General features: G+C 39.3%; 1 protein-coding gene across 4 annotated transcripts in view; it reads left to right on the forward strand.

Annotated features, from left to right (window-relative positions):
* cdkn2a/b (cyclin-dependent kinase inhibitor 2A/B (p15, inhibits CDK4)) overlaps positions 1-24,444 on the forward strand; it is a 132,108-nt gene that overhangs the window by 66,664 nt on the left and 41,000 nt on the right. For all 4 annotated transcript variants that reach the window (XM_059642890.1, XM_059642893.1, XM_059642882.1 and 1 more), the window contains exon 2: positions 20,634-20,775. The gene's annotated coding sequence lies outside the window, so the exon portion shown is untranslated. The remainder of the gene's footprint in view (positions 1-20,633; positions 20,776-24,444) is intronic.

Genomic DNA, 24,444 nt, shown 5'->3' on the forward strand with positions numbered 1-24,444 from the left:
TACAATGTTTAAAACAAGGTGCAGATGTAGAAATGGAGAACCCCTCATAGACCTGGAAGCAACAAATGTATACCCACCAGGTAGTGGTGCTGCCAAGATAACACAGAAAAATATTGCACTTAGCTCACAAACTTCTGATGGTTGGGTTCATTTGGTATAAATAAAACTCAGGCCCATAGCCAGCAATTTTACTGACCACAGTACCACAGGGAAGCAGAAGGTTCTGCAAAATCCTGTGACACTTCTCAAATTGTGGGTGAACCCCTACCTGAAATGAAACCTGCACCCATGATTTGGGGAACCATTCAGCAAGACAAGCATGCGTTGGTTAGCTCAGTTGGCTGGACATCTGGTTTATGAACCAGAATGACGCCAACGGTGTGGGTTAAATTCCCCGTACTGGTTGAAGTCACCATGAAGGTGTTCCGCCTTCTCGACATGGCCTAGGAGTGGTGAGCCTCAGGTTAAACTCACCACTCGTTGTCTCTCTTAAATCAGAGAGCAACTTTGTGGTCCTCTGGGACTGTGATAACTTTACCTCTACATAGACACTGTGCAAATCCACCTCAAAATCAAATACCAGCATATCCTTATCATGATGGACATGGCTACTTGTTTCCTAGAGGCTGTTTCCCTGAGACCCATGCAAAGATTATGTTGAGGGATTTGACCCAAGCCTGTACCCAATTATGGTCTGACAGAACATCATAGAGCACAGAAACAGACCCTTCGGTCCAAACAGTCCATGCCAAACATAATCCAAACTAAACTAGTCACACATGCCTGTGCCTGGCCCATATCCCTCCAAACCTTTCCTATTCATGTACTTATCCAAGTATCTTTTACATGTTGTAATTGTTCCCACGTCCATCACTTCCTCAGGAAGTTAACTCCACATGTGAACCACCCTCTGTAAAAAATTGCTGCTTATGTATTTTTTAAATCTCTCTCCTCTCAGCTTAAAACTGTGCCCCCTTGCCCTTAAATCTCCCATCCTATGGAAGACACCTACCATTAACCCAATCTATTTCGCTCATGATTTTGTTAACTTCCATAAGGTCATCTCTCAACCTCCTACACTCCAATGAAAAACATCCCAGCCGATCCAGCCTCTCTTGACAACTCAACCTCCCATATCTGGCAAAATTCTGGCAAATCTCTTCTGAACCCTCTCCAGCTTAATAATATCCTATTCTATGGTCCATCGGAAGTCTGAAGCATGTCACCCACAGTCACAGTGGATGCAAAAATGGTACCAGCAGACCTTAAAAACAATAGTCTGCCATAGATTCACCCAATGAGTCCACTGGGCTGACTCCATTTGAATTAGTTTATGGACACCAAGTGTGAGGGTCTCTGAAATGACTCAAGTAAAGGTTTTTAGAACAGAAGATGGAAGTTTCCATGTTAGACTAGGCAGGTGAGTTCCAAAAGTGAATCACATGAGCCTGTGAAGTGGCCCAAGAACACTTGAAAATTAAACAAAAGCAGAGCCTGAACAGGCAAGCGTAGTGCTCCTACCAATATTAGGTAAACCCTTAAGGACCCAGCGCAGTGAGTAGCAGGTGAACCCTTAAGCAGCCGCCTCAGTGAGTAGCTATGAAGCTTGGGAAAGTGAATCATCAGATTGAAATCCCAGATCCAGTAAAAATGCAAAAGCATGATGAAATGATGTGACTACTGAGAATAAGCAGGTAACAGTCTGTCCTAGTAGTTGGAACTCCCAGTGCTGGTCCCACACAAACAGAGCTCTCCAATCGACCTTGCATCGACCACTGACAAGTGAACACCATGACCATAGCCAACTCCTACCCTATTCCCAGATGTAACATTGCATAGATAGAAAGAAGCCTACATTATTAAGATAGATTTACTCAAAAGGTGTTGTCAGGTTCACTTCACTGCCCACATGAAGGAAATTTCTGCCTCCAGAACGCTGGATGGATGATGTCAATGCACTTTGGACTCAGAACCAAACAGTGGCAGGCTTATCTAATTGTGTTTTATAGATAAACAACCGCCCAGTGAACAGTGACACTTGAGGAACACATGTGAGTGCAACTGTATGTACTGGACGAAAGCTTCCAATCAGTTGACTTTGTGCTTAATTTTTCAAAGAGTGAATTTGGTAAGGCCCAAGTGACCAATCTAGGACATATAGGGAGTAAAAGACAAGTTCTGCCCAGGACTGTAAACACAGTACTGAGTTACTCAGCATTATAACAAAACAGGAATTCAAGAAGTTCTTAAAATTGTGAGGGTTCTACCAAACATTTATCTCAAACTTCAGCACAATGGCTATGCTGCTGACAGGCATACTGTAGAAGAAATCAAAGGTAGAAATCAAAGGCAGGAGAATTGCCAGACTGTTTGTGAAAAACTGAAGGCCATGGCAACAAGTGATCCTGTGTTCACTGTTCAAACCATAATCAAGCAGTTATCTTGCTGTTTACGTGAGTAACATCAGAATAGGGCTGTCCTCCTCCAGCAAAATCAATCTGGACTAGAGACTAACTGGGGCTTCTCCACAGAACTAAACATGAAGCTTCAATTTATTACTGGCTGTCAAACATTTTGCAGTATTTGTCTGAAATGGGTACAGAGAGATCACAGTCTAGAATGAACCACAAACTGTTAACATTTGTGGAAAAAGCTTAAGACCCAGAATGCTAGAATGCTCCATTGGAGACTTTTCCTTCAACTAAATCACTTAAAAATCATTCACATTGCCAGAAAATCAAATGTGATTGCAGATGTTCTGTCCTGATCTTAAAAAGGCCTGGAAAAAATACTGAATACCTAATTTACCAAGGCTACAGGAATATAAGTGCATGTATCTGCAATGTAGTTGACTCTTAACTGCCTTCTGGGCAATTAAAGATGGGCAATGAATGCTGCCTGGTCAGTGACACCTTTGTCCCATTAATGAATAAAGAAAAGATATCTGATAATTTATGTTTGATTTTTTTTCTCTCCTTGGAATGAAATGACAATGATTCTTCTATGGGTGAAATATAATGATAGATTAGAAACAATTTAAGGTATCATATTTGGTACAGCAACAAATTAGGGAACATCACCTGGGGTCTAGTCATAACAGAACAGACTGTTTCAAAGTCTAAAAGTCTTGAATGATTCTGACAATCCTGCAATCATCAGCAAACATTCGCATGTTCAACCAGATGATGGAGGGAAAATCATAATAAATTAACCGAAGATGGCTGGCCCTTGAACTCTAACCTGCGGAACCTGCAGTGATGTCTGTGCCTGAGATCATTGACCTCCAACAACTACATCCACCACCTTCCAAGGGCAACTAGGGATGGACAATAAATGTTGGCTGAGCCAGCAATGTGTACATCCCATGAGAGAACAAAGGAAAAACCATCCTGTGCTAGGTATGACTCCCAACAGCAAAATGACTTCCTTCAATTCCTACTGACTCTAGTTTTACTATGGTTCTTTCATACCATGCTCAGTCAAATGCTACATTGATGTCAGGGACTGTCACTTTCACCTCAGCTCTAGAGATCAGCTCCTTTGTCCACATTTGAGCCAAGGTTACTATGAAGCCAGGAACTAAATGATCCTGGCAGAACTCAAAATGATAGCACTGTTAGTGACCACCTTCATCACTTTGTTGTTGACTGAAAGTAGACTGATGAGTGGTAATTGGCTGGGTTGGGTTTGTTCTGTTTTTTTTTGCATAGGACCTTACCTGAACAATTTTCCATCTTGTTGGGCCAATGCCAATGTTGTAGCTGTACTGGAATATTTAACTTGCGGGCACAGTTAGTCTAGAGCACAAGTTGTCAGTCCCAAAGCCAGAATGTTGTCAGGGCACATAGCCTTCACAGCATCCAATGCCTTTAGCAAATTTTTGATGTTATATGGAGTGAATTAAATTGGCTGAATTTGACACTGGCATCTGTCTTTCTGGAGACTTCGCTAGGAGACCAAAATAAATCAGCTATTTGACACTTGTATGTTAAGACAGATGCAAATGCCTTCTTTAGCCATCTCTTTCGCACTGAGTGATCAGTTTCCCCTTTTTGTGAGACTGGGCGAAATTGTGCAGTCTCCTTGTCATTCTTTTTTAATTCAGTCATGGGATGTGGGATGTGGCTGGCCAGTGTTTACTGCCCATCCCTGCGTGCACTTGAATTGAGTGGCTTGCTAGGCCATTTCAGAGGGCAGTTGAGAGTCAACCATGTTACTATGGGTCTGGAGTCACATGTAGTCCAAACCAGGTGAGGTTTGAAGATCAAAAACAGAAGTTTCTGGAAAGGCTCAGCAGGTCTGGCAGCATCTGTGGCCAAAAAGCAGAGTTAATGTTTTAGGTCTGGTTCTGAAGGAGGGTCACTGGACTTGAAACGTAAACTCCTGATTTTTTTTTTCTCCACAGACGCTGCCAGACCTGCTGAGCTTTTCCAACAATTTCTGTTTTTGTTCCTGATTTACAACATCCGCAGTTCTTTTGGTTTGAAGATTCCCTTCCCTGAAGGATTGTTCCAACGGGGAATGGTCGAATCCCTCTGATAATTAAACTAAAACACAAGCCCCAATCTGTAATAACACCGTGTAGAGCTGGATGAACACAGCAGGCCAAACAGCATCAGAGGAGCAGGAAAGCTGACATTTCAGGTCAAGACCCTTCTTCAGAAATGCTTGAAGAAATTGCTGAAGAAGGGTCTTGGCCCGAAATGTCAGCTTTCCTGCTCCTCTGATGCTGCTTGGCCTGCTATGTTCATCCAGCTCTACACCTTGTTATCTCAGATTCTCCAGCATCTGCAGTCCCTACTATCTCTGCCCCAAACAGTAATGACAGGAATAGGTGTTCCCTCTAATAATTACCCACCAGAACACCCAAAGAAGCTCATCTTTCCCCTCGTAATCTATTATAAGATTGGTTAAAAGAAAGAAAATCCTTGATCTCCACTTTACAAGTAACAAGAAACAATTTATTTATTTAACTCAACAATGAACAAATTAACAAAATTTCTAACAAACCAACTATATCCATTAGGCTACTAATGACTCCCTAACTGGTCTAAATTCTATTGGAATGCTGTTTAAATAAAAACACAAGTCCCACTAATATAAACCCAATTAATAAGAAGCAATAAATTATGACATCATCTCTCAAAGTTCACAAAGACTGTCTTCCAGAATATTCTGTCATTTCCACTGTCGTCACAAATGCCTCTTCCATTAATTCCGCTGTCAGGGATGTTCTATCTCTATAATTTCTTCAATGAGGACTTTGAGCTAAAATACCATAGAACCTATAATTAATTAGATAAGCTTTCTCTGAGAGCTGAATGGTGCTAACTCTGGCAGGTGGCAGTTGACTCTCTCTTTCAGACAGAAGTCAGCTCTCCCTGATTTTCCAAATGCCCTCGTCTTACATACCCATAATGACGTAATCAAATTCTTATAATATGATTGGTTTCTGGTTGTCAACACCTTCAGATTTAAATTCAATTGGCTTTCTGTTTCTGGGTGCTTCGTTTTAAATTGATTCGCTGAATTCAAACTGGTTGTCACAACGTCAAAACAAGACTGTTGTTTTGCCTGACACCTGTAAGGCTTTGTTGAAGAGCTTGTTTCACTTTTTGAGGCTCCCAGTACTGGCAACTTCAGCTGCTGCTCACAGGCATAGAAATTTGAAAAGTTTCTAAGCACAAAATGCAAATCTCTTAAAGGAGCCTTTTTTTTTCCCGCTTCCTACCTTCCACTTCACAATTACTCCATCCAACTTCATAACAGAGACATGAGTAAGCAGGAGATATTAAGAATTGCAGATACTGGAGTCAGAGTTAACACAGTGTGGAGCTGGATGTACGCAGCAGGCCAGGCAGCATCAGAGGAGCAGGAAAGCTGACATTTTTTGGGTCAGGACCCTTCCTCAGAACTTAGTTCTGAGGAAGGGTCACTGGAACCCGAAACATTAACTCTGATTTTTTTCTTTACAGGTGCTGCCAGACCTGCTGAGCTTTTCCAGCAACTTCTGTTTTTCTTCCTGATTTACAGCATCCGCAGTTCTTTCAGTTTTTCCAGAACATTAGCTGAGTTTCTGGATTAAAAGTCTAGCCATAATTCCACTAGGCCATCAACTCCCCTGTTAGATGATTAATTTCCACCATCATTCACGACTGGATGTGCAAACTTGAATCTAATGCCATAGAATCCCCACAATGTGGAAACAGGCCATTCGTCCCATTGAGTCCACACCGGCCTCCGAAGGGCGACCTATCTAGACACAACCTCCTACCTGTAATCGTGGGTTTCCTATGGTGAGCCCACCTATTCTGCACATCCTGAGACACTGTGGGTAATTTAGCAATCCACCTAACCTGCACGCCTTTGGGCTGTGGGAAGAAACTGGAGCACCTGCATACACAGTGATGCAGACATTCACCAAGGGTGGAATCAAACCTGGGTCCCTGGAGCTGTGAGGCAATAGTGCTACCCACTGAGCCACCATGCTGCCCCACATCCCACACTGAGCCACTGTCTTTATGGAATTGCTCAGTCCTGTCTATTATCAGTTGCTTCTACTGTTTGGCATGCAAGTAGTTCGGAGTTGTAGTTTTACTTGGTTGACATACCATTTTTAGCTCTGCCTGGTGCTGCTTTTGGCATGCCCTCTGGCGCTCTTTACTGAAGCAGGTTTGAGCTTCCAGCCTGGTGTTAATGGTACAGTAGGGATATGCTGCGCCTTGTGTTTACGGATTGCATTTGAATACAATTCTGCTGCTTATAGCACATGACACATGATGGATGACTGGTTTTATGTTGATAGATCAGTTTAGCATCTGTCCCATTTAGCACAGTGATAGTTACTGGCACAATCCTCAATGTGAAGATGGTTCTTAGTTTCCACAAGGATTGTGTCGTCACTCCTACTGAGAGTGTCACTGATAGATGCATCTGCAATAGGTTGTTTTGTGAGGATAAGGACAGTAACAGTTTCCCCTTTATTGGTTCCCTTATCACCTTCTGTAGACCCAGTCCAGCAGCTACATGCTTGAGGACTTAAAGTAATGTAAAGTAATTACTAAAAGTAATGGATATTGAAGTCCTGTAGCCAGCATAGATAGTTTCTAATCAACCTGTTCAGAGATGTTATGACAGACCTCTGGAACAGGTGAGACTTGAACCCAGGCCTTCTAGCTCAAAGATCGGGACACAAGGGTGGCACAAGTAATTAATTTTTCTATTTTTCCTATGTCAAGGAGTGTTAAATAATAAATGCCCTACGGTCACTGAGTTATTGCAGCTGACTTCAATATCCTAAATCCTGAGAAAGATAGAAATCATTTAAATTACTTTTTAAAAAATATTCTAACTTAAGGGACTTCCCTGGGCCCCTGCTTTGGAGAATTTTAGTCTCATCTGGTGACTGGTGAGATGGATTATCTAGGCAGATGCAAATTTAAATAATTCACTGGAGTTCTTCAGAATTAATTTTGGGATTTCTTTTCTCTAATTTCACCCTGTTTCATGGCTGTTTGTTCTCCTTTGACCTTGTTCGCCGTGGTCAATAAATTTGGCAGGAGGCCTGTTCCTGGGTCTTCCGCAATACAGTTCAACTACTGAAAGGAAGAGAGAAACAACTGAGAGAATACTTCAGCAACTTACACAGGGGCACAGGAACGGCAGTAGACCATTCAGCCTGTCAAAACTGTTCTGCCATTCATTGAGGTCACAGATCAGCTGTGACCTAACTCCTTATATCTCCCTTTGGCCCATATCACTTAATACCTCTGCTTAACGCAAATTTATCAATCTCAGATTTAAAGTGAACAATTGATCTACTGCCCTTTGTGGAAGAGAGTTCCAAGCATCTATCACACTTTGCGCGTAGAAGTGCTTCATAATGTCTCTCCTGAATGGTATGGCCCTGATTCTCAAGCTGTACCCCCAACCCAACCAGTAGAAATAGTTTATTTTTATCCACCCTGTCTTTTCCTGTTCATATCTTGAAGATTTTGTTGATATCACCTCTTAATTTTAAATTCTAGATAAAATAGACCTAATTTGTGCAATCTCTCCTCATAACTTAACATCTGAAGTCCAGGAACCATTTTTATAAATGTACCCCGTACTATTCCAGGGTCAGTATATCCTTCCTAAGGTATGGTGACCAGATCTGTTCACAGTACTCCAAGTAGGTTCTAACCAGGGTTTTGTATAACTGCAGCACAACATCGGTGACCTTATACTCCAATTCCCTAGATATAAAGCCAGCATTCCATTAGCTTTCTTGATTATTTTCTGCACCTGTTTGTGTCATTTTTAAAGATCCACACTCCTGAACCGGCAAGTCTCTTTGGACATCCCTGAACCCAAGTGTCTTTGGACCCACATTAATAGCTTCATGAGCTATCATACACACATGTATAGTAGAACGAGTGTAATTACTTATGATTTGATGACTCCACTGTTACTTCCCTGTAAACTCAGCTGCCCCATCCTAACTTATGCCAAGTTCTGTTCACCCATGAACTTGGTCTCAGCTGGTCCAGCAATTCCCTAATTTTATACTTCTCATCTTTGTTTTAAATACTTTCATCACTTGGTCACTCCATATTTCAATAAACTTTGACAATCCTATAACCTCAGACATCTCTGCAGTCCTTTACTTTTGAACTGCTTTAAGTATTTCTGTTTTGAATTGCTGTAACATTGTGATTGTGTCTTTAGTTGCCTAGAACCTAAGCTGTCTAATGTTTTCCTTCTCTAAACCTTTTCAACACTCTCTCTTTCTTCAGGATATTGTTTAAAATCTGCCTCTTTCCAATTAAAATATCTCCCTATTTGGCCAAGTATCAAACTTTGTTTGGAAAATGTTATTGTGAAGCATCATGTGGTGTTTAACAATATCAATCATAATTTGATTGTTGTGGAAAAATTCTACAGATTTCTGCACAGCAAAGCAAATAATTTACCTCGCACAGAATTTAGTTAAATGCATATTCTGACATTACAGTCTTAATGTCATGGCTAACGTAGATCACTCAATGCGAATTAGGACTAATATTTTAATTTTATTGACTGTTCATTACATAATTTTACACCAGCCTTGTCCTGATAGTACATTGTTCAAATTGGATAACTGAGGAGTTTTTGCAATATTTCTGTTATGCTATTTCAGTGAATTTAAGTAGATTGCACTCATCATCCAGGAAGCAACTCGCATCATCATCTGTGGAACAGTCCATTCTCAGTAGGGGGAATAAAGTAGTTGCAGCAATTACATGAGAGGGTTCTTTTTAAGTTTAACAACCTGAACATTCAATTTTCCAAATTTAATAAACATGTGACTCGTAATGATGACTAAAAAGTGCATAAAGTAATACAACACAACTAATAAACCACTTCAGAAATATTGACAATTTAACAATTAGCCTTGATAATTTGTAGAAGTGGAAATAATTAATGGTAAATGAGTTATTTGCTTTATTAGTACCTAATAGGAGAGGCAATGGCCTCGTTATTATCACTAGGTTTTAATTGCAAAACTCAGCTAATATTCTGGGGAGCCTGGGTTTGAATCCCACTATGCCAAATAGTGGGATTTGAATTCAATTAAAGAAAAATGTGGAATTAAGAATATACTGATAATCATGATTCCACTGTTGATTGTCAGAAAACCTTATCTGCTCACTAGCTCAATTCAAGGAACGCACTCTGCCGTCCTTGTCTGGCCTGGCCGACACAAGACTCCACACTCACAGCAATGTGAGTTGACTTTCAATACCCCTCTGGGTAATTCAGGATTGACAATGAATGCTGGCCTAGTCAGTTTCACACACACCCAGTGAATAAATAAAGAAAAAGCTAATTAGCTAAAATGCACTTTTTTTGTGCAACCTATTGCCTTCCAAATAATAATGGTGATCGGGTGTGCTGACAATTCTGCTCAACTTGGGCACAGCCACCCTCTGTGCTTAGTTTATTTACATTAGCTGTGAAGCTGAATCCCTATTTTTAACATTGTCTCAAACTGCAGATTTTAGTGAAACTGTCTTTAGCTTTTTTCCTGAGTGAGTGATGCAGGCTAGTTTGCTCTTTCATCTTGCGGTGTTAAAAAGATGGCAATGGGTTTTCATTTTGAGCTGTTGCAATTTTAGAAAAGATGGTTCTTCAATACGGTGTAAAATTATGTAATGACTCACTGTCACTAACTCCATCTTTTTCCTAATCTTCGAGGCTGGTTAAAGCTGACGGTCACTTCAGAGTATATTAGTACAATATTATTATATTAAAAAGGATAAACTGGCTCTATTAATGAACCAGTTTTTTAAAAAACCAGGCAAAATTCATGTTTTTATTCTCTGCTATAGGTTAAAAAATTGGTTGAATTAAATTTTAAAGCTTGTGTTGGTTAGATTTGAACTCACAACTTGTCATTAACAGTGTCACACCTCACCATTCACCACTTATGTTGCTGAGCATCAATTTTCAGTACCAAATGTTACTGTGGTTGTAAGATGAGATATTATAGAGTCCACACAGGGAAGATAAACACCATTGAGCCCATCAAATCTGCACCAACCCTCCAAGGAGGGTCCCACCAATACCACCCTGCATTTACACCAGTTAACCTAGCCTGCACATACCTGGACACAATGGAGAAATTTAGCATGGCCAGTCCACCCTACCTGCACGTCTTTGGACTGTGGGAGGAAACTGGAGCACCCGGTAGAAACAGAGCAGACACAGGGAGAATGTGCAGACTCCACACAGACAGTCACCCAAGTCTGGAATCAAATCCAGATTCCTGGCACTGTGGGTTAACCACTGTTGCATTGTGCCGCCCCTTTGAGATATGTGCAGATCAAGCCAGAATTTTAAAATAAATGTGAATCTTTCTTGTAAAGCACATTCAATATTGTTAGCCTGTATTTTTGATTCAAAATTTGAGGAATGAAGAACAAGGCTAATTCTGCAGGGCTGAAACAAAATAAGATATATTTTATAGTGAGTGTAAATTTAAGATTTCTGGCAATTTTTCTGTTTTATTGGCCTGTGATGATTTCATTATGCTTTATATAATCTTGACAAATCATCTATTTTTCTGAACATGCACGGACATGCAAATGTCACATGTAAAATTAGTCCCAAAATTTTCTACCATTTATACTCAGAAGAAAGCTCTTTGAATTGAATTTGAATTGTTTACTTAGAAAGATTGAACACAGAGATTATTAACAAAATTCTGTGACCAGCAAAAAGGTAAGTTAACCGGTTTGTACCAGGAATTATTTCATTTTTAAACACCATACAACATCACCTACTGTTGCAGTACTTAATGTTTTCACTGGCATCTGGGGCAACAGGTATTTGGGCAAATTCAAATTGTCTATAACTCAAGCAAAGGACTCAAGTGATACCATAAATATTAAAAAAAACTCAATTGACTTTTGAATATTTGTCAACCTATGTTGAATGCTGTTTTAAACTGTGTTATCAGCTCTACTATCTAGTGAATACCTGATGTAAACAAAATCTATTTTTCTTCTTGGCAAATGATGGCCACATTGAATACAGATGTGATTAATAGCTTAGCTGAAAGTGTTAAGGCAATAGACAAGGCAATAAAATTAGATTGCTTCAGTCTTCAACAACATGGTACCAGTATCTGATCTACAGAGGTTTTATTATGTGTGTGTATATGTTCAGTGACATGATGAAACAGCGATATTACTAAAGACAGAGATAATTGTCTAAAGTGGAAGAGTGAATATTGAGGGTTTGTAACTTTTATCTGACCTCTAAAGTCTGTATAATTACCATCTGGGATACAGTCCAATCTAGCTGTCTGCTTTCCTCTCTGTCACTGTTGCCATTGGTTCACACCAGACAGTGGTTCTTTCGGCAGACAGAATATGCCCTTCAGCAGTTCACTCACATTGCCTTTCTTTGTGGCTAAACCTAGTTAGACTGTTCCACCGCAGGAACATTACAGCTAATCATTGCATAGTAATCAGAAGTGGAAACACTGATGATATTTTTCTCTCTAAGCCAGATTGGCCATAGTGTTGGTGTGATAGAGACCAGCTAAATTCATACCTATCAAGAACTGCACACTGTGTAGTCCATTCGTGAGCAGGGTTTTCTTATCTGCATGATTATAGCAAGTGTATGGAGTGGTTTTGTCTTGTTATGACCCTTTTTTGTTATGCTCCCACTGAAGAGATCAGCAAATAATTGATGTTGCATGATTTTGTGCTTAATGGATTGTATCACAATTTTTAATCATTGCAAATTTAACAGTAAATAATTTGCAGTACATTGCTAGTAAGTTTAATATTGATACTAGAAACCCTAGGGTTAATGGCTTTACCACGCTTCTGTGATATACTTTAAAGGTCAGTGCTACAGCAAATTCTTTGCATGTATGAAAGGTTCAATTTGATCACTGGCAATTCCATGTAAATCTAGAAACAAATACAAAATAAATCTAAAGTTCAGTTTGGATCGGTTGTGGTGCACTGGAAACTGTGTATTCAACTCTTTCATCAGTGACTTGTGCATTGCTGGGTGACTATTTTACTGTCAGGAGCGCCATTTCTTGAATAAAACATAAACCAAGGCATGATCTTCGTTCTAAGATGGATGTGAAAGAGCACATGACAAAACTGAAAGAGGAATTATCTTGTTGTATGGTTAATTTTTTTATTCTTTGATCAAAATTCTGAAAACTATTGTCTAATCAGTATGTCTGTTTGAGGGACAATGTGCATATAGATTGATTACATTTCATAAACAACTTTATTCATTTGTAAAGCACTCCGAGATGTCCAGCAATAATGTATAAATGTAGGTTCTTGTTTTCTTGATATTAAAATTGATGGGCAATACAGTTGTGATATTTTTCATTCCTGTTGCTCCAGAGATGGCGCTGTAACCCATTTTATTTGCTTTGTCATCCTTCCCTGGTGTCTGCAGTGTCAATCCTCAATCACTTCCGGATCTTTCATCCATTCTGTCTCGCTTTGTGCTCACTTGTTTTTGTGCCTGACTGCAAACAACTCTGCAAGAGGTTCACTAGCAACACAATGTAATCATATGCAGGAAACTCCTCCAACATAAAATTGACACTGTTATGATTTCCTAATAGAGTTGCGCATATTCCAAACTCTAAATAGCAACTCAATGGGTACTCTACAATGCAAAATTAATTAGCACAACAGCAGTTCCTGGTCTACAAATGTATATAAATTCTCAGTAAAAGTGAAACAAAATTATGAACATAATTTGCAGATTGCAGTAATCCAAATTCTAAAAATGTATAGTAAACTTTGAAGGAAGTAATAAAATAGTCTAAATCTGAATGTCATGAAACAAAATACGAACTCAAAAGAAATGAAGTATGTTTTACAGTTATACTTAGTTACTATTACTATGTTGAAAAATTTCAAAAATATTCCATTTTTACTTTTTTTCCATAATCCAACACTGCAACATGTTCAATAGTTCATATACTGTCAGCATGATCTGACAGCTGGTGGCTACATTTTACTTGTGATTTTCCCACATATATTGACTTGGACACAGTTATAGTGCGACAAGATCAGATGTAAAACTTACTCTTACATTTTGCTGAAAATTTGTAATTCTTCCAAGTAACCAAGTTGTAGGCTAAAGAAAACTGTTGAAAGGAGATAAACGAAAGAGATTCTACTATCCATCAATGGGATATGGACATCACTGTTAAGATCAGCATTCATTTTCTATTTTGAATTCCTCTTGAAAATGTAAACTCCTGTCTTGAAATGCTAAACTACATGTGATATAGGTACATGTGAGGGAGGAAAGGAGTTTCATGAATTTGGTCCAGCAACAGTAAAGGAATGAAAAGATAGTTGCAAGTCAGGATTGTACACAGTTTGATGTGAAATTTGCTGGTGGTGGTCTTTCAATGTGTTCTTCTAGTTACTAGAGACCATGGATGTGGGACATGCTGTCAAAAACATATTGGCAAACTGCTGCTCTGTATCGAGTAGATTAAACAGAGAATTGCTACTGTTTGGCAAGGATTGAACATTGAAGATGGTGGATGGAATTCCTATCAAGGTTGCTGCTTTGATTTGCCTGGTGTTGAGCTTCTTGAGTATTGTTAGAGTTGGATCCATCCAGAAAAGTGCAGAGTATTCCACATACTCTTGATTTGTTCCTTATAGCTAGCAGACATAGAAAGGAGCCAAAAGGTGATTTGCCAAATGTATAATTCTCAGTGTCTGACCTGTTCTTGCAATCCAGTATTTAAGGGGTTGGTCCAGCAAAATCTCTGGACAATGATAATCTCCAGGATGTTGATGGTAGGACATTCAGTAATTTTTATACCACTGAATGTCAAGAGGAGAAGGTTAGAATCTTGTCAGCTGGAGATGGTCATTGCCTGGCACCTGCGTTAGGGTTAGGGTTAGTAATGAAGCAGTACAAAGTGGTTCAGGCTCAGACAACACACTGAAGAACTCTGCAGCAAAGTCCTGATATTGCGATTACTTGCCTACAAAAATCACAACCATTTTCCACCGTGCTAGTGTGATTCTAGTCATTTGACAGTTTTCCCCCTGATTCTCATTGACTTCAATTTTAATGGAGTGCTTTGATTTCAGACACAGTTAATGCCTCAATGTAAGGGCAGTCACTCTCACTTAATTTCTTAAGTTCAGCATTTTTGTCTGTGTTTGGATCAAAGGTTATGCAGCATCAACTGGGCTGGGCATGGCCTTATCTCATCCAATACTTTGGCACTATGTGGGCATCCTGTTTTATTCTTATTTGACGTTTGCATTGACTTTTGCTTGATAAAGCTGAGTGTCAGGGGATAGTTAAGCGTCAGCCACAATGCTACACATATTTAGTCACATTTAGACCAGATGGGGTAAAGCTGGCAGATTTATTTTCCTGAAAAGCATTAGTTAATCTTGGGGAGGTTTGTTTTAGCATTCCAGAAGTTACACAGTCAAGATTACAGTTACTCATTCTTTTTATTCCAGATTTGTTGAAGTAATTGAATTCAAATTCCCTCAGCTACCTCTGTGGGATTCAAGCTAATTTCTTGAGATCATTACTTACTGTTAAAACAAATATTCAGTTAAAAAGTTTAGAATTGATCAGGTTGTAATACGAAGAAAGAAAAAAATAATTAACATTGAAATAATGAAAGAGGAAATGAGGAACTAAGTAATCAAACTGAAACATAAAAGTTTCAATTTTAATTTTAATCTAAAATTGCTCTGTAGATACTTTTTCAAGTGTGAATAATTGACTGTAACAAAATAATATTAAATGTTTATTCCCAGTGTTTGTTCAGGATTTAATTGTGTGAACTAGAAACTTAAGCAACTGACCACATAGGAGTACAAAATATCCTTGATGTTCGTATCAGGATTGCAAAAATTAGTCTAATTGTACACAATCAGGATGGGATGTGAAGCACAAGTTTATAATATATCTTCTTTATCTCATAAAAAATTTCTGAGTCATTCAGAGGAAAGGTGGTGGATGCAACAAATGTCAGACCCAGGTAATTGAGATAGTGAAGAAGGCATTTGGTATGCTTGCCCTTAATGGTCAATGCCTTGAGTATAAGAGTTGGAAGGTCTGCTTGGCCTGCTGTGTTCATCCAGCCTCACATTTTATTATCTTGGAATCTCCAGCATCTGCAGTTCCCATTATCTCTGGAAGGTCATGTGGCAGCTTTTCAGGCATTGGTTCAGCTGCTTTTGGAACGCTGTGTCCAATTCTGATTTCCTTGCTTCAGGAAGCATGTTGTGAAACTTGAAGGGGTTCAGAAAAGATCTACAATGATGTTGCCACATTTGAAGGGTTCGGGCTTTAGGGAGAGGCTGAATAAGCTGGGACTGTTTTCCCTGGAGCATTGGAGGCTGAGGGATGACATATAGAAGTTTATTAAATCATGAGGGGCACAGATAGAGTGAATAGCCAAGGCCTTTTCCCTGGGGTGGGAGAGTCCAGAACTAGAGGTTATAGGTTTAACATGAGAGGGGTAAGATTTAAAAGGGACCTAAAGGGCAACGTTTTTATATAGAGGGTGGTTTGTGTATGGAATGAGCTGGCAGAGGAAGTGGTGGAGGCCTGTACATCTGGATAGATATACAAATAGGAAGGGCTCAGAGGGATATGAGCCAAATGTTGGCACATGGGACAAGATTAATTTAGGATATATGGTCGGCATGGACAAGTTGGAGTGAAGGTCTGTTTCCATGCTGTAACAGCTCTATGACTATGATTCTAATTTTGTAAATTATTCAATTTTACAAGGAACACAGGCAATGCAGTGAGTGATTTTTCTCCTTTCAAAGCGCTTAGTCTTTGATTACTCACGTTCAGCCAACCTATGCCTGCCCATGCATGTCACAATAGGCAGATAAGGAATGTCAGTTAACCCATCTAACAAGTCTCCTCAGAAACTGATTTGTCTTCTCCCCCACATTGCTACCCTCTCACTAACTCCATCACCCTCTCTAAATCCCATTCACCCCTTTTAAGCATGCTTTGAATAAGATGATTTCTAATGTCAACATACTGTAGCCAAATCTACAGGTGACACAAAGTAGATAGAATGGCACATTGCAAGAGAGATGCACACAGTTTACAAGAAATATTGCTAGGTTAACTAACTAGGCAAAAAGTTAGCAAATGCTGTATAATGTGGGAAATGTGAAGTTGTTCAGGGAAAACAAAAGAATTGAGTACTACTTAAGTGGAGAAGCGCTTCAGAAAAGTGTAATGCACAGGGACTTGGGATGACTTGTGCATGGAACACAGAAAGCTAGCACTCGGGTACAGCAGGTAACCAGGAGGGCTGATGGAATATTGGCCCTGATTTCAAGGGACTTTGGGTATTTGAGTAGTGAAGTCTTATTGCAGCTGTACAAGATGCCAGTGAGACCACAGCTGGAATACTGAAAGCAGGTTTGGTCTCCTGATTTAAGAAAAGGTATAATTTGATTGGACTCCATTCAGAGAAGGTTCAACAGGATGATCCCCGGTACAGAGGGATTGTCTTCTGAGCAAAGGCTGAACAGGGTCAGACTCTACCCACTGGAGTTTAGAAGAATCAGAATTGATCTCATTGAAACATATAGGATTCTTAAGGTGCTTGAGAGGGTAAATGCTGAGACAATTTTTTTTCTCATGAGAGAGTCTAGGACCAGATGGTATGGTCTCAGAATAAAGGGGGACCAATTTAAGATTGGGATAGAAGTAATTTCTTCTCTTAGAGAGTTGTGAGACTTTGAAACTCCTTGCTACAGGGAGATAAGAAGTCAGAGCCCTTATGTACATTTAAGGCTGAGAAAGATAAATTGTTTCAAGTTGGGGCGGGGGGGGCGCAGGTTACAGGGAAAGTGCAGAAAGTGGACATTAAGAATGTGGCTCACCCATGATCCTATTGAATGGTGGACTAGCTTCAAGGGGCTGAATGGCCTCCTGCTGTTAATATCTCTTACGATCTTGTGGTAACATTGCATTATCTCCTTTCTGTTGGGGTGGAAAATGTTTTACCTAATTATTATGATCTGAAAGTAGACTAAGAATTTGATTAATTATCGCTCATTAGCACTTGAATGATACTTATCTCCAATAGCCATACTTAAGTAATAAAATTTATAAAGGCAGTTGATAAGGACAGGTTTACGTGTTACAAGACAACCATTTTTTATTCTTTCTGTTAGGAGTAGATAAGGATAGTTTGGTAGTGTTTATTCCTTTTTCTAACAATTAAACTATTGATAATGAGTTTGAAGAGATATCAGAAACCAGTAACTATTTATCATTTCAATAATAAGCCTGCACAACTAGGTAACAAAGATCCTCTGACACCAGGTTATAGTCCAACTAGTTTAATTGAAAATGCAAGCTTTCTGAGCTCAGCTCCTTCCTCAGGCATAGTGTGAGAGAGAGCGTATAAGACTCAGAATTTCTAAGCAGAAAGGTAACAAATCTAAAACTGGCCACCTCTTGTTGAAACTTTAATCAGTTAGGAAGGAGACCATTGATTAAAATTCAAAATCCAGATTCCTTTCAAATCATTGTCCTGAGATAATTAAAGATTTCATCAATGTCTGCAAGAGGTGGCATCTCAGGTCAAGCAATCATTTTAGGTGTGAGGTATTGCTTAGAATCAGTCTATGTTTTAAACTAGGGTCAGGTTTTTTAGAGCAAAACAGAATGTATCTACAACAACAGCAACATCTTGGATGAAATAATTCACGGATGTGCCTGTGTGCGTGTGTGTGTGTCCGTGTCCATGTCTGCATGTGAGAAAGAGAGGGAGACACTGTGTGTGTGTGTGTGAGAGAAAGAGACTCTGTGTGTGTGTGTGTGTGTGTGTGTGTGTGTGTGTGTGTGTGAGAGAGAGAGAGAGAGACACTGTGTCTGTGTGTGTGAGAGAGACACTGTGTGTGTGTGTGTGTGTGTGTGTGAGAGAGAGAGACACTGTGTGTGTGTGTGTGGGTGTGCGTGTGTGTGTGTGAGGGAGAGCGAGAAAGATTGTGTAGTTGTAGATACATTCTGTGTTGCTCAAAAACCTAAAACTTGGCCCCACTTTAAAACATAGATGGATTTTAAACAACAACCCAGACTTAAAATGTGTTGTCTGACCTGAGATGTAGCCTCTTTTATACATTAAAAAAACCTTTAATTATCTCAGGACAATGACATGAATGATTCTAGATTTTGCATTTTAATCAATAGACTTCTTCGTAATTGAATAAAATTCAACAAGAGGCAGACAGTTTTGGGGTGGCCACCTTTCTGCTTTTAAAGTTTGTGTCATATCCCATCTCTCACACTATGCCTGAGGAAGGAGCTGAGCTTGCGCTTTCAAATAAATCTGTTAGACTATAACCTAGTGTCATGTGATTTTTGACTTTGTCCACCCCAGTTTGACATCAGTATCTCCCCACATCCTGGCTGCAAAGCCAGTTCATTGCTAAGTTGTGTTGTACTGTTTTAAAAATGTTGTTTTAAAGTTTAGCATGTCAGATGGGCCATAGTAGATTGAATTAACCCTCAGGAGATATATTTCAAATAAATTTAGTTAGAATTCTAATATTTGTTTACTTCTTGACCTTTACTAATCATATGTTTAAAAGCTCTCAAAACGAAGTCAAGTATTAATCATCCTAATTGTTCAAAATTATAAATTGGCATGATACTTTTGCTGTGTGCATTGAAACAAACAGATTAAGATTGAATTGACAGTAAATAGTGTTACTTCTTAGTTTACTTCCCTAATTATCTCAAAATCTTGGGAAAGCTAAGGTAATGTCAATAGTTAACACAATTGACGCAATTTTGCTAAAAGTGAGATCTGCAAGCAGGTTTCCTAATATATTCAGGTAATTCATTTAGTGTGTCTATGCTTTATTTTGTGGATGTTTGGTGAAAATATTTATTTAATCAAATAATTTACAAAGGAGGCCATGTTCCCACCCATCTCAAATGCACCAAAGTGATGACAAACTGTTAGAAAGCAACTACAGGACTGGAAAAAAGAGACTGCCATCAAAACTTTACAGTCGCAGTTTACTTCAAATTGAACATTGTCCCAACAAGGTTGCAATGTGTACAGAGTTCTTTCATTATCTTACATTTTCGCTAACATGTAGATAACATAATTAGTTTGAGCTCACAGGCACTACAAACAAGTGATAAATTAGCTAGTGCATTCATTTTAACAACAAAAACAAAACGTAGTACCACGCTAAGAATTAAGCCTGTAAAATTGTAAACAAGCGCACAGAATGTCAACAGGTCAGACAGCATCTGCTGTTAGAGAAAGAGAATGTGTTTCACGTCAGTGTGAGTTCTGAAAAAGTCATATTTAAGACTCATACACGAAGTAGTTTGTTATTAATGCAATATGTAAATTACATACGTAAGTTCTTTGCATATAGAAAGAGCACGTACACACAATGCCCCCGTTTCTAATAGTGTGCGACGTAAGTAAGAAATTACTTTGGCCTTTACAACTGCAAGGAATAGAACATAGACCACAAAAACGGAACGGGCCCTTAGGCCCACGATGTTGTGCCGAACATGACTTCAAATTAAACTAATCCCTTATGCCTGCCTATGGTCAATATCCCTTTATTATTTGCACATTCATGTGCTTTGAATTATGTAAGATTCAATGTTTGCCTTGCTATGCAAAGACTTTGTAGGACTGCTTCAGAACCTCCGTGTATGTACATAAATATTATTTTATGAATAAAGCACGTTTTTTGCAAAACAAAATCAACAATACGGGTGACAGTCAAAAGCTCGTTCATTTCTCAGAGCAATTTTGATCACTCAGTCAGAACCGTGCATGGGTTAAAGTTTAAACAAGGCTGTCAGCTGTCAGTAACTGCTTAATTCTCCACAGCAACACTTCTACCAATCAGAGTCCACTTGCCAGTCAGTCATCCTCTGGCGGTATAAATGTTGTTTTTCCTTACATTGGTATTCTCTCAATGAATGCAACATGAAACATTATGACTAAATGTGCCTTTTTTCAATAATATTATGACGAACAAAATAATGTTTAAGTTGCTCAGGTTATGTCTAGGCTTAAATAAGAATTTTATTTTTACATTTTCCAGTGCCTTGCTGATGAAGCCCTATAAGCAGCCCCTCAGAGATGCTTTCACTATCACATTACGGGGAAGAGTCTGATCCTGGAACCACACCACTTGAAGCCGAAGCCAGTTCCCTATATTTGAAGGACGTACAATTTGCATGAAGGTACATCTTATGTTTCAAGACTTAATAGTATTCAAATATGTTGTCCATTCGTAACAATCCAAAAGGGTAAATCAGTGTGGTTAGATTAGAGAAAACCAGAATCGAAAACACGAGGAGTCTTCTCAACTGATTTCTCTCTAGTACACTGTACAGTCATCACAGTAAGCGTATTTGACCTAAGAGTGGGTGTACCTCATGGTGAGCTCTACCATTTAATGGGTGAAATCAGAAATAGATCTCACTGTTTGAATTGTGTTGCCTTTTGTTTTAATTCTTGTTTACATTTAATGTATCTAACGTTGAAACATATGTTTGACAGTAATCTTTAAAGCCTGAATACTATTGGAGCATTTCTAACGCAAAGATAAAAAGTGGAATAAGATTTATTGTTTTATTTATTGCATACGCGCCAGATTAATCAGTGGTCTTCTACGTCATTTTTGGCAGTTGGCCTTGTAACATTAAATTTCAGAAACTAGAAACTGCTGCTACGAATTTCTTCAACAGCAAGAAATCACAGTAATCATGTCGAAATATGCCGGGATGCGCAGAGATGGGTGGGAAGATGAAAAATAAGTAATATTAACAATGGAATAGTTACCGAGCCATTGTGCAAGATCTAGGATAGCAAAGTGTGGAGCTGGATGAACACAGCAGGCCAAGCAGCATCTCAGGAGCACAAAAGCTGACGTTTCGGGCCTAGACCCTTCTTCAGAGAGGGGGATGGGGAAAGGGTTCTGGAATAAGTAGGGAGAGAGGGGGAGGCGGACCGAAGATGGAGAAAAGAAGATAGGTGGAGAGAGTATAGGTGGGGAGGTAGGGAGGGGATAGGTCAGTCCAGGGAAGACGGACAGGTCAAGGAGGCGGGATGAGGTGGTAGGTAGGAGATGGAGGTGCGGCTTGAGGTGGGAGGAAGGGATGGGTGAGAGAAAGAACAAGTTAGGGAGGCAGAGACAGGCTGGGCTGATTTTGGGATGCAGTGGGGGGAGGGGACGAGCTGGGCTGGGACCAGTTAGCCAACATGACTGCCAAAAAGATAAATTTTCGAAAGCTGTTTAAAAGAGAAATGAAGAAGAAGGTTTTAGGCAAGCAGATTTTAACCACTGAGGAAGAAGGCTTTGTTACCAAAGGAGTGGACAATGGTGCAGGAGTGTATAAGCGAGAGCAGGACAAATACGAACCTGGGGGAATTTGGATGGAATGTTAGCTGTGCAAGTTCTGGAATAGGGACAGCGTATAGTTGGACCACATACCTTACTTTTAAAGGAACAGTCCCATATTTGAGCCCAAACTCAGATGTCCAAACTTTTTCTTTTAAAAAGTAGCAAACTGCCCCGTATTTTCTGCTTCCTGATATCCACTACATTTCATAATGCCTGATGTCACTAAATGTCTACTGTTGCTGAAACTAAACTACAGGTACACGTATATTATGTTTTTTTTAAAGTTCCAAAATAAAATACTGTACCAAAAAGATCAGTGGGTAACGAAGCTGGTTGAGTGGAATCACATTGAAAGATCGGGAGTATAGCACCGCTGGCATAAGCAATCAGGTCAAAAGGTTAGGAACTTCTTTTCAAAATAAAAATGACGCAAAGTCTGACTGAAAAAAGGGACAATTAAAATGTGAGAGAAAACTAGCAAAAAAAAGTATAAAACCAGACAGTGAGAGCTTCTACGTGCATATAAAAAGGAAGAAGCAGCTCAATGTTGAGAGGGAATTAATGATGGGAAAGGAAGAAGTGGCAAATAATTTGCACAAAAAGCATCCCAGCAATAATAAATAAGCAGGGAATAAAAGGGGGAGAGGAATTGCAGGTAACGTCTATCAGTTGATGTCAACTTGAACTAAAACAGTTCCGACTGATTGCTTGAGAGATAATGGGAACTGCAGATGCTGGAGAATCCAAGCTAACAAAGTGTGGAGCTGGATGAACACAGCAGGCCAAGCAGCATCTCAAGAACACAACAGCTGACGTTTCGGGCCTAGACCCTTCGTCAGAGAGCTCTCTGACGAAGGGTCTAGGCCCGAAACGTCAGCTTTTGTACTCCTGAGATGCTGCTTGTCCTGCTGTGTTCATCCAGCTCCACACTTTGTTATCTCCGACTGATTGCTGTTGGACTTACTTGAATCTGTCATTTTGTCAGATGTCCCTTATCCCACCTAGAGAAATTCCTTCAGGAGGGGCTCCTGTAACGCACTGATAGTGTCCCCACCTTTAAACCCAACAAGTAGAACCGGATTCAAGTCCTATCTCGCACCCAGCATTCTCGATTGGACAGTAGACTAAGGAACAGTGTAGCTAATGAATGTGTTTGTTTCGCAGTGGTTATAGCCGTGAACATAAACACATTACATAATGTTATCAGAGGCAGACATCCAGCATTTCATTTATGCCTTAGACTTTAGGCCTTTGAATCGAGCAAACTGGAATTTAAACGGTGACTATCACCTATGCAGTATTCTGTTTTACGATCCCAGATTTTTCGCAATGTGGGGAAGAGCCGGGGTATAGGAGAAACGGTAATGCGATTTACAACAGAGCCTTTTAGTGGTTATAGTGAAGTAATAATGGGCGCTGTCTAGGCCAGTGCAGTGCGAGCTTTCATCTCACTACTTTTTTTCGTTAGAGACCGGGATAGGTTATAAAAAGTTGTCTTATTCCGTCTGCCGTGATACTTATAATGTTTAGATTTTTGACTCTTTTATACTATCAACTGAAAAGGATTTTTTAAAATTATCTAGCAATAAAGGCAGATCTAGAAATTATTTTTCTCTCAAATGCATTCAAAGTGTGAATTAATAACACTGGAAAACCCAATATACCAGTTTGCAAATAAACTGCTAGTTTTAATTACTCTGAAAGCCTGCTGCAAGGTCTAAATTTTTACCGAAACACATTAACATAGAATCATACTCTTGCAGCACAAGAGATTACTTGCTGAATCAGGCCTGTGCTGGATCTTTGAGATTGCATGTCACTGATCGGTATTTCATTCCCGCCGCTATTTCAGACATGTTTATGAATGTTCTCTGTGCAGTTATTCTGAAAAGTTCTAGTTCAGAACATCATTCTTTTAAACCTGTCTCAGTCAAAACGTGAATTCAGATCGGCGGTGAGGGAGAATGTATCACTTTTAGTCACAGTCAGTGAAAAATAAAGAGACGCTGAGTCACTTCGGAGTGTCTAACGTCAGCGAAGTGCGCACTTCAATGAATAAACTGCTCGCCCCTACAGATGTAAATCGAGAAACATTACACCGCTTCATTTCTAGAAACAGTCAAAACTTGCTCAATATTAGTTTAGAAGGATTTCTGACCGGACAGTGGTGTTTCTGTAATCTAAAAAAATACTGAATTTCCTGTAAAAACACAGCATCATTGGCGAAAATAAATACTTCAATGTTACAAAACATGTTAATATACCCTGTAACAATTTATGCAAAAGAATTTAGAAACATCCAATGCTTTAAATTAAATAATTCTTGTCCATTGAAACAATTAATATGATTAAAATATAACTCCAGACGCAAAGGGATTGATCCCTGCCGAAATTAGTTGCTTTTGAATTTTGCATCGCGTTGAACACTGGTTTAAATTTTGCTCTGTGTCTCTAATCTGTTATGCTATACATTTCGATACAAGGTTGGTGAGAACGTTGTCTGTCA

Source organism: Stegostoma tigrinum, chromosome 3 (genome assembly GCF_030684315.1).
Source record: "Stegostoma tigrinum isolate sSteTig4 chromosome 3, sSteTig4.hap1, whole genome shotgun sequence".
NCBI classification, from domain to species: domain Eukaryota; kingdom Metazoa; phylum Chordata; class Chondrichthyes; order Orectolobiformes; family Stegostomatidae; genus Stegostoma; species Stegostoma tigrinum.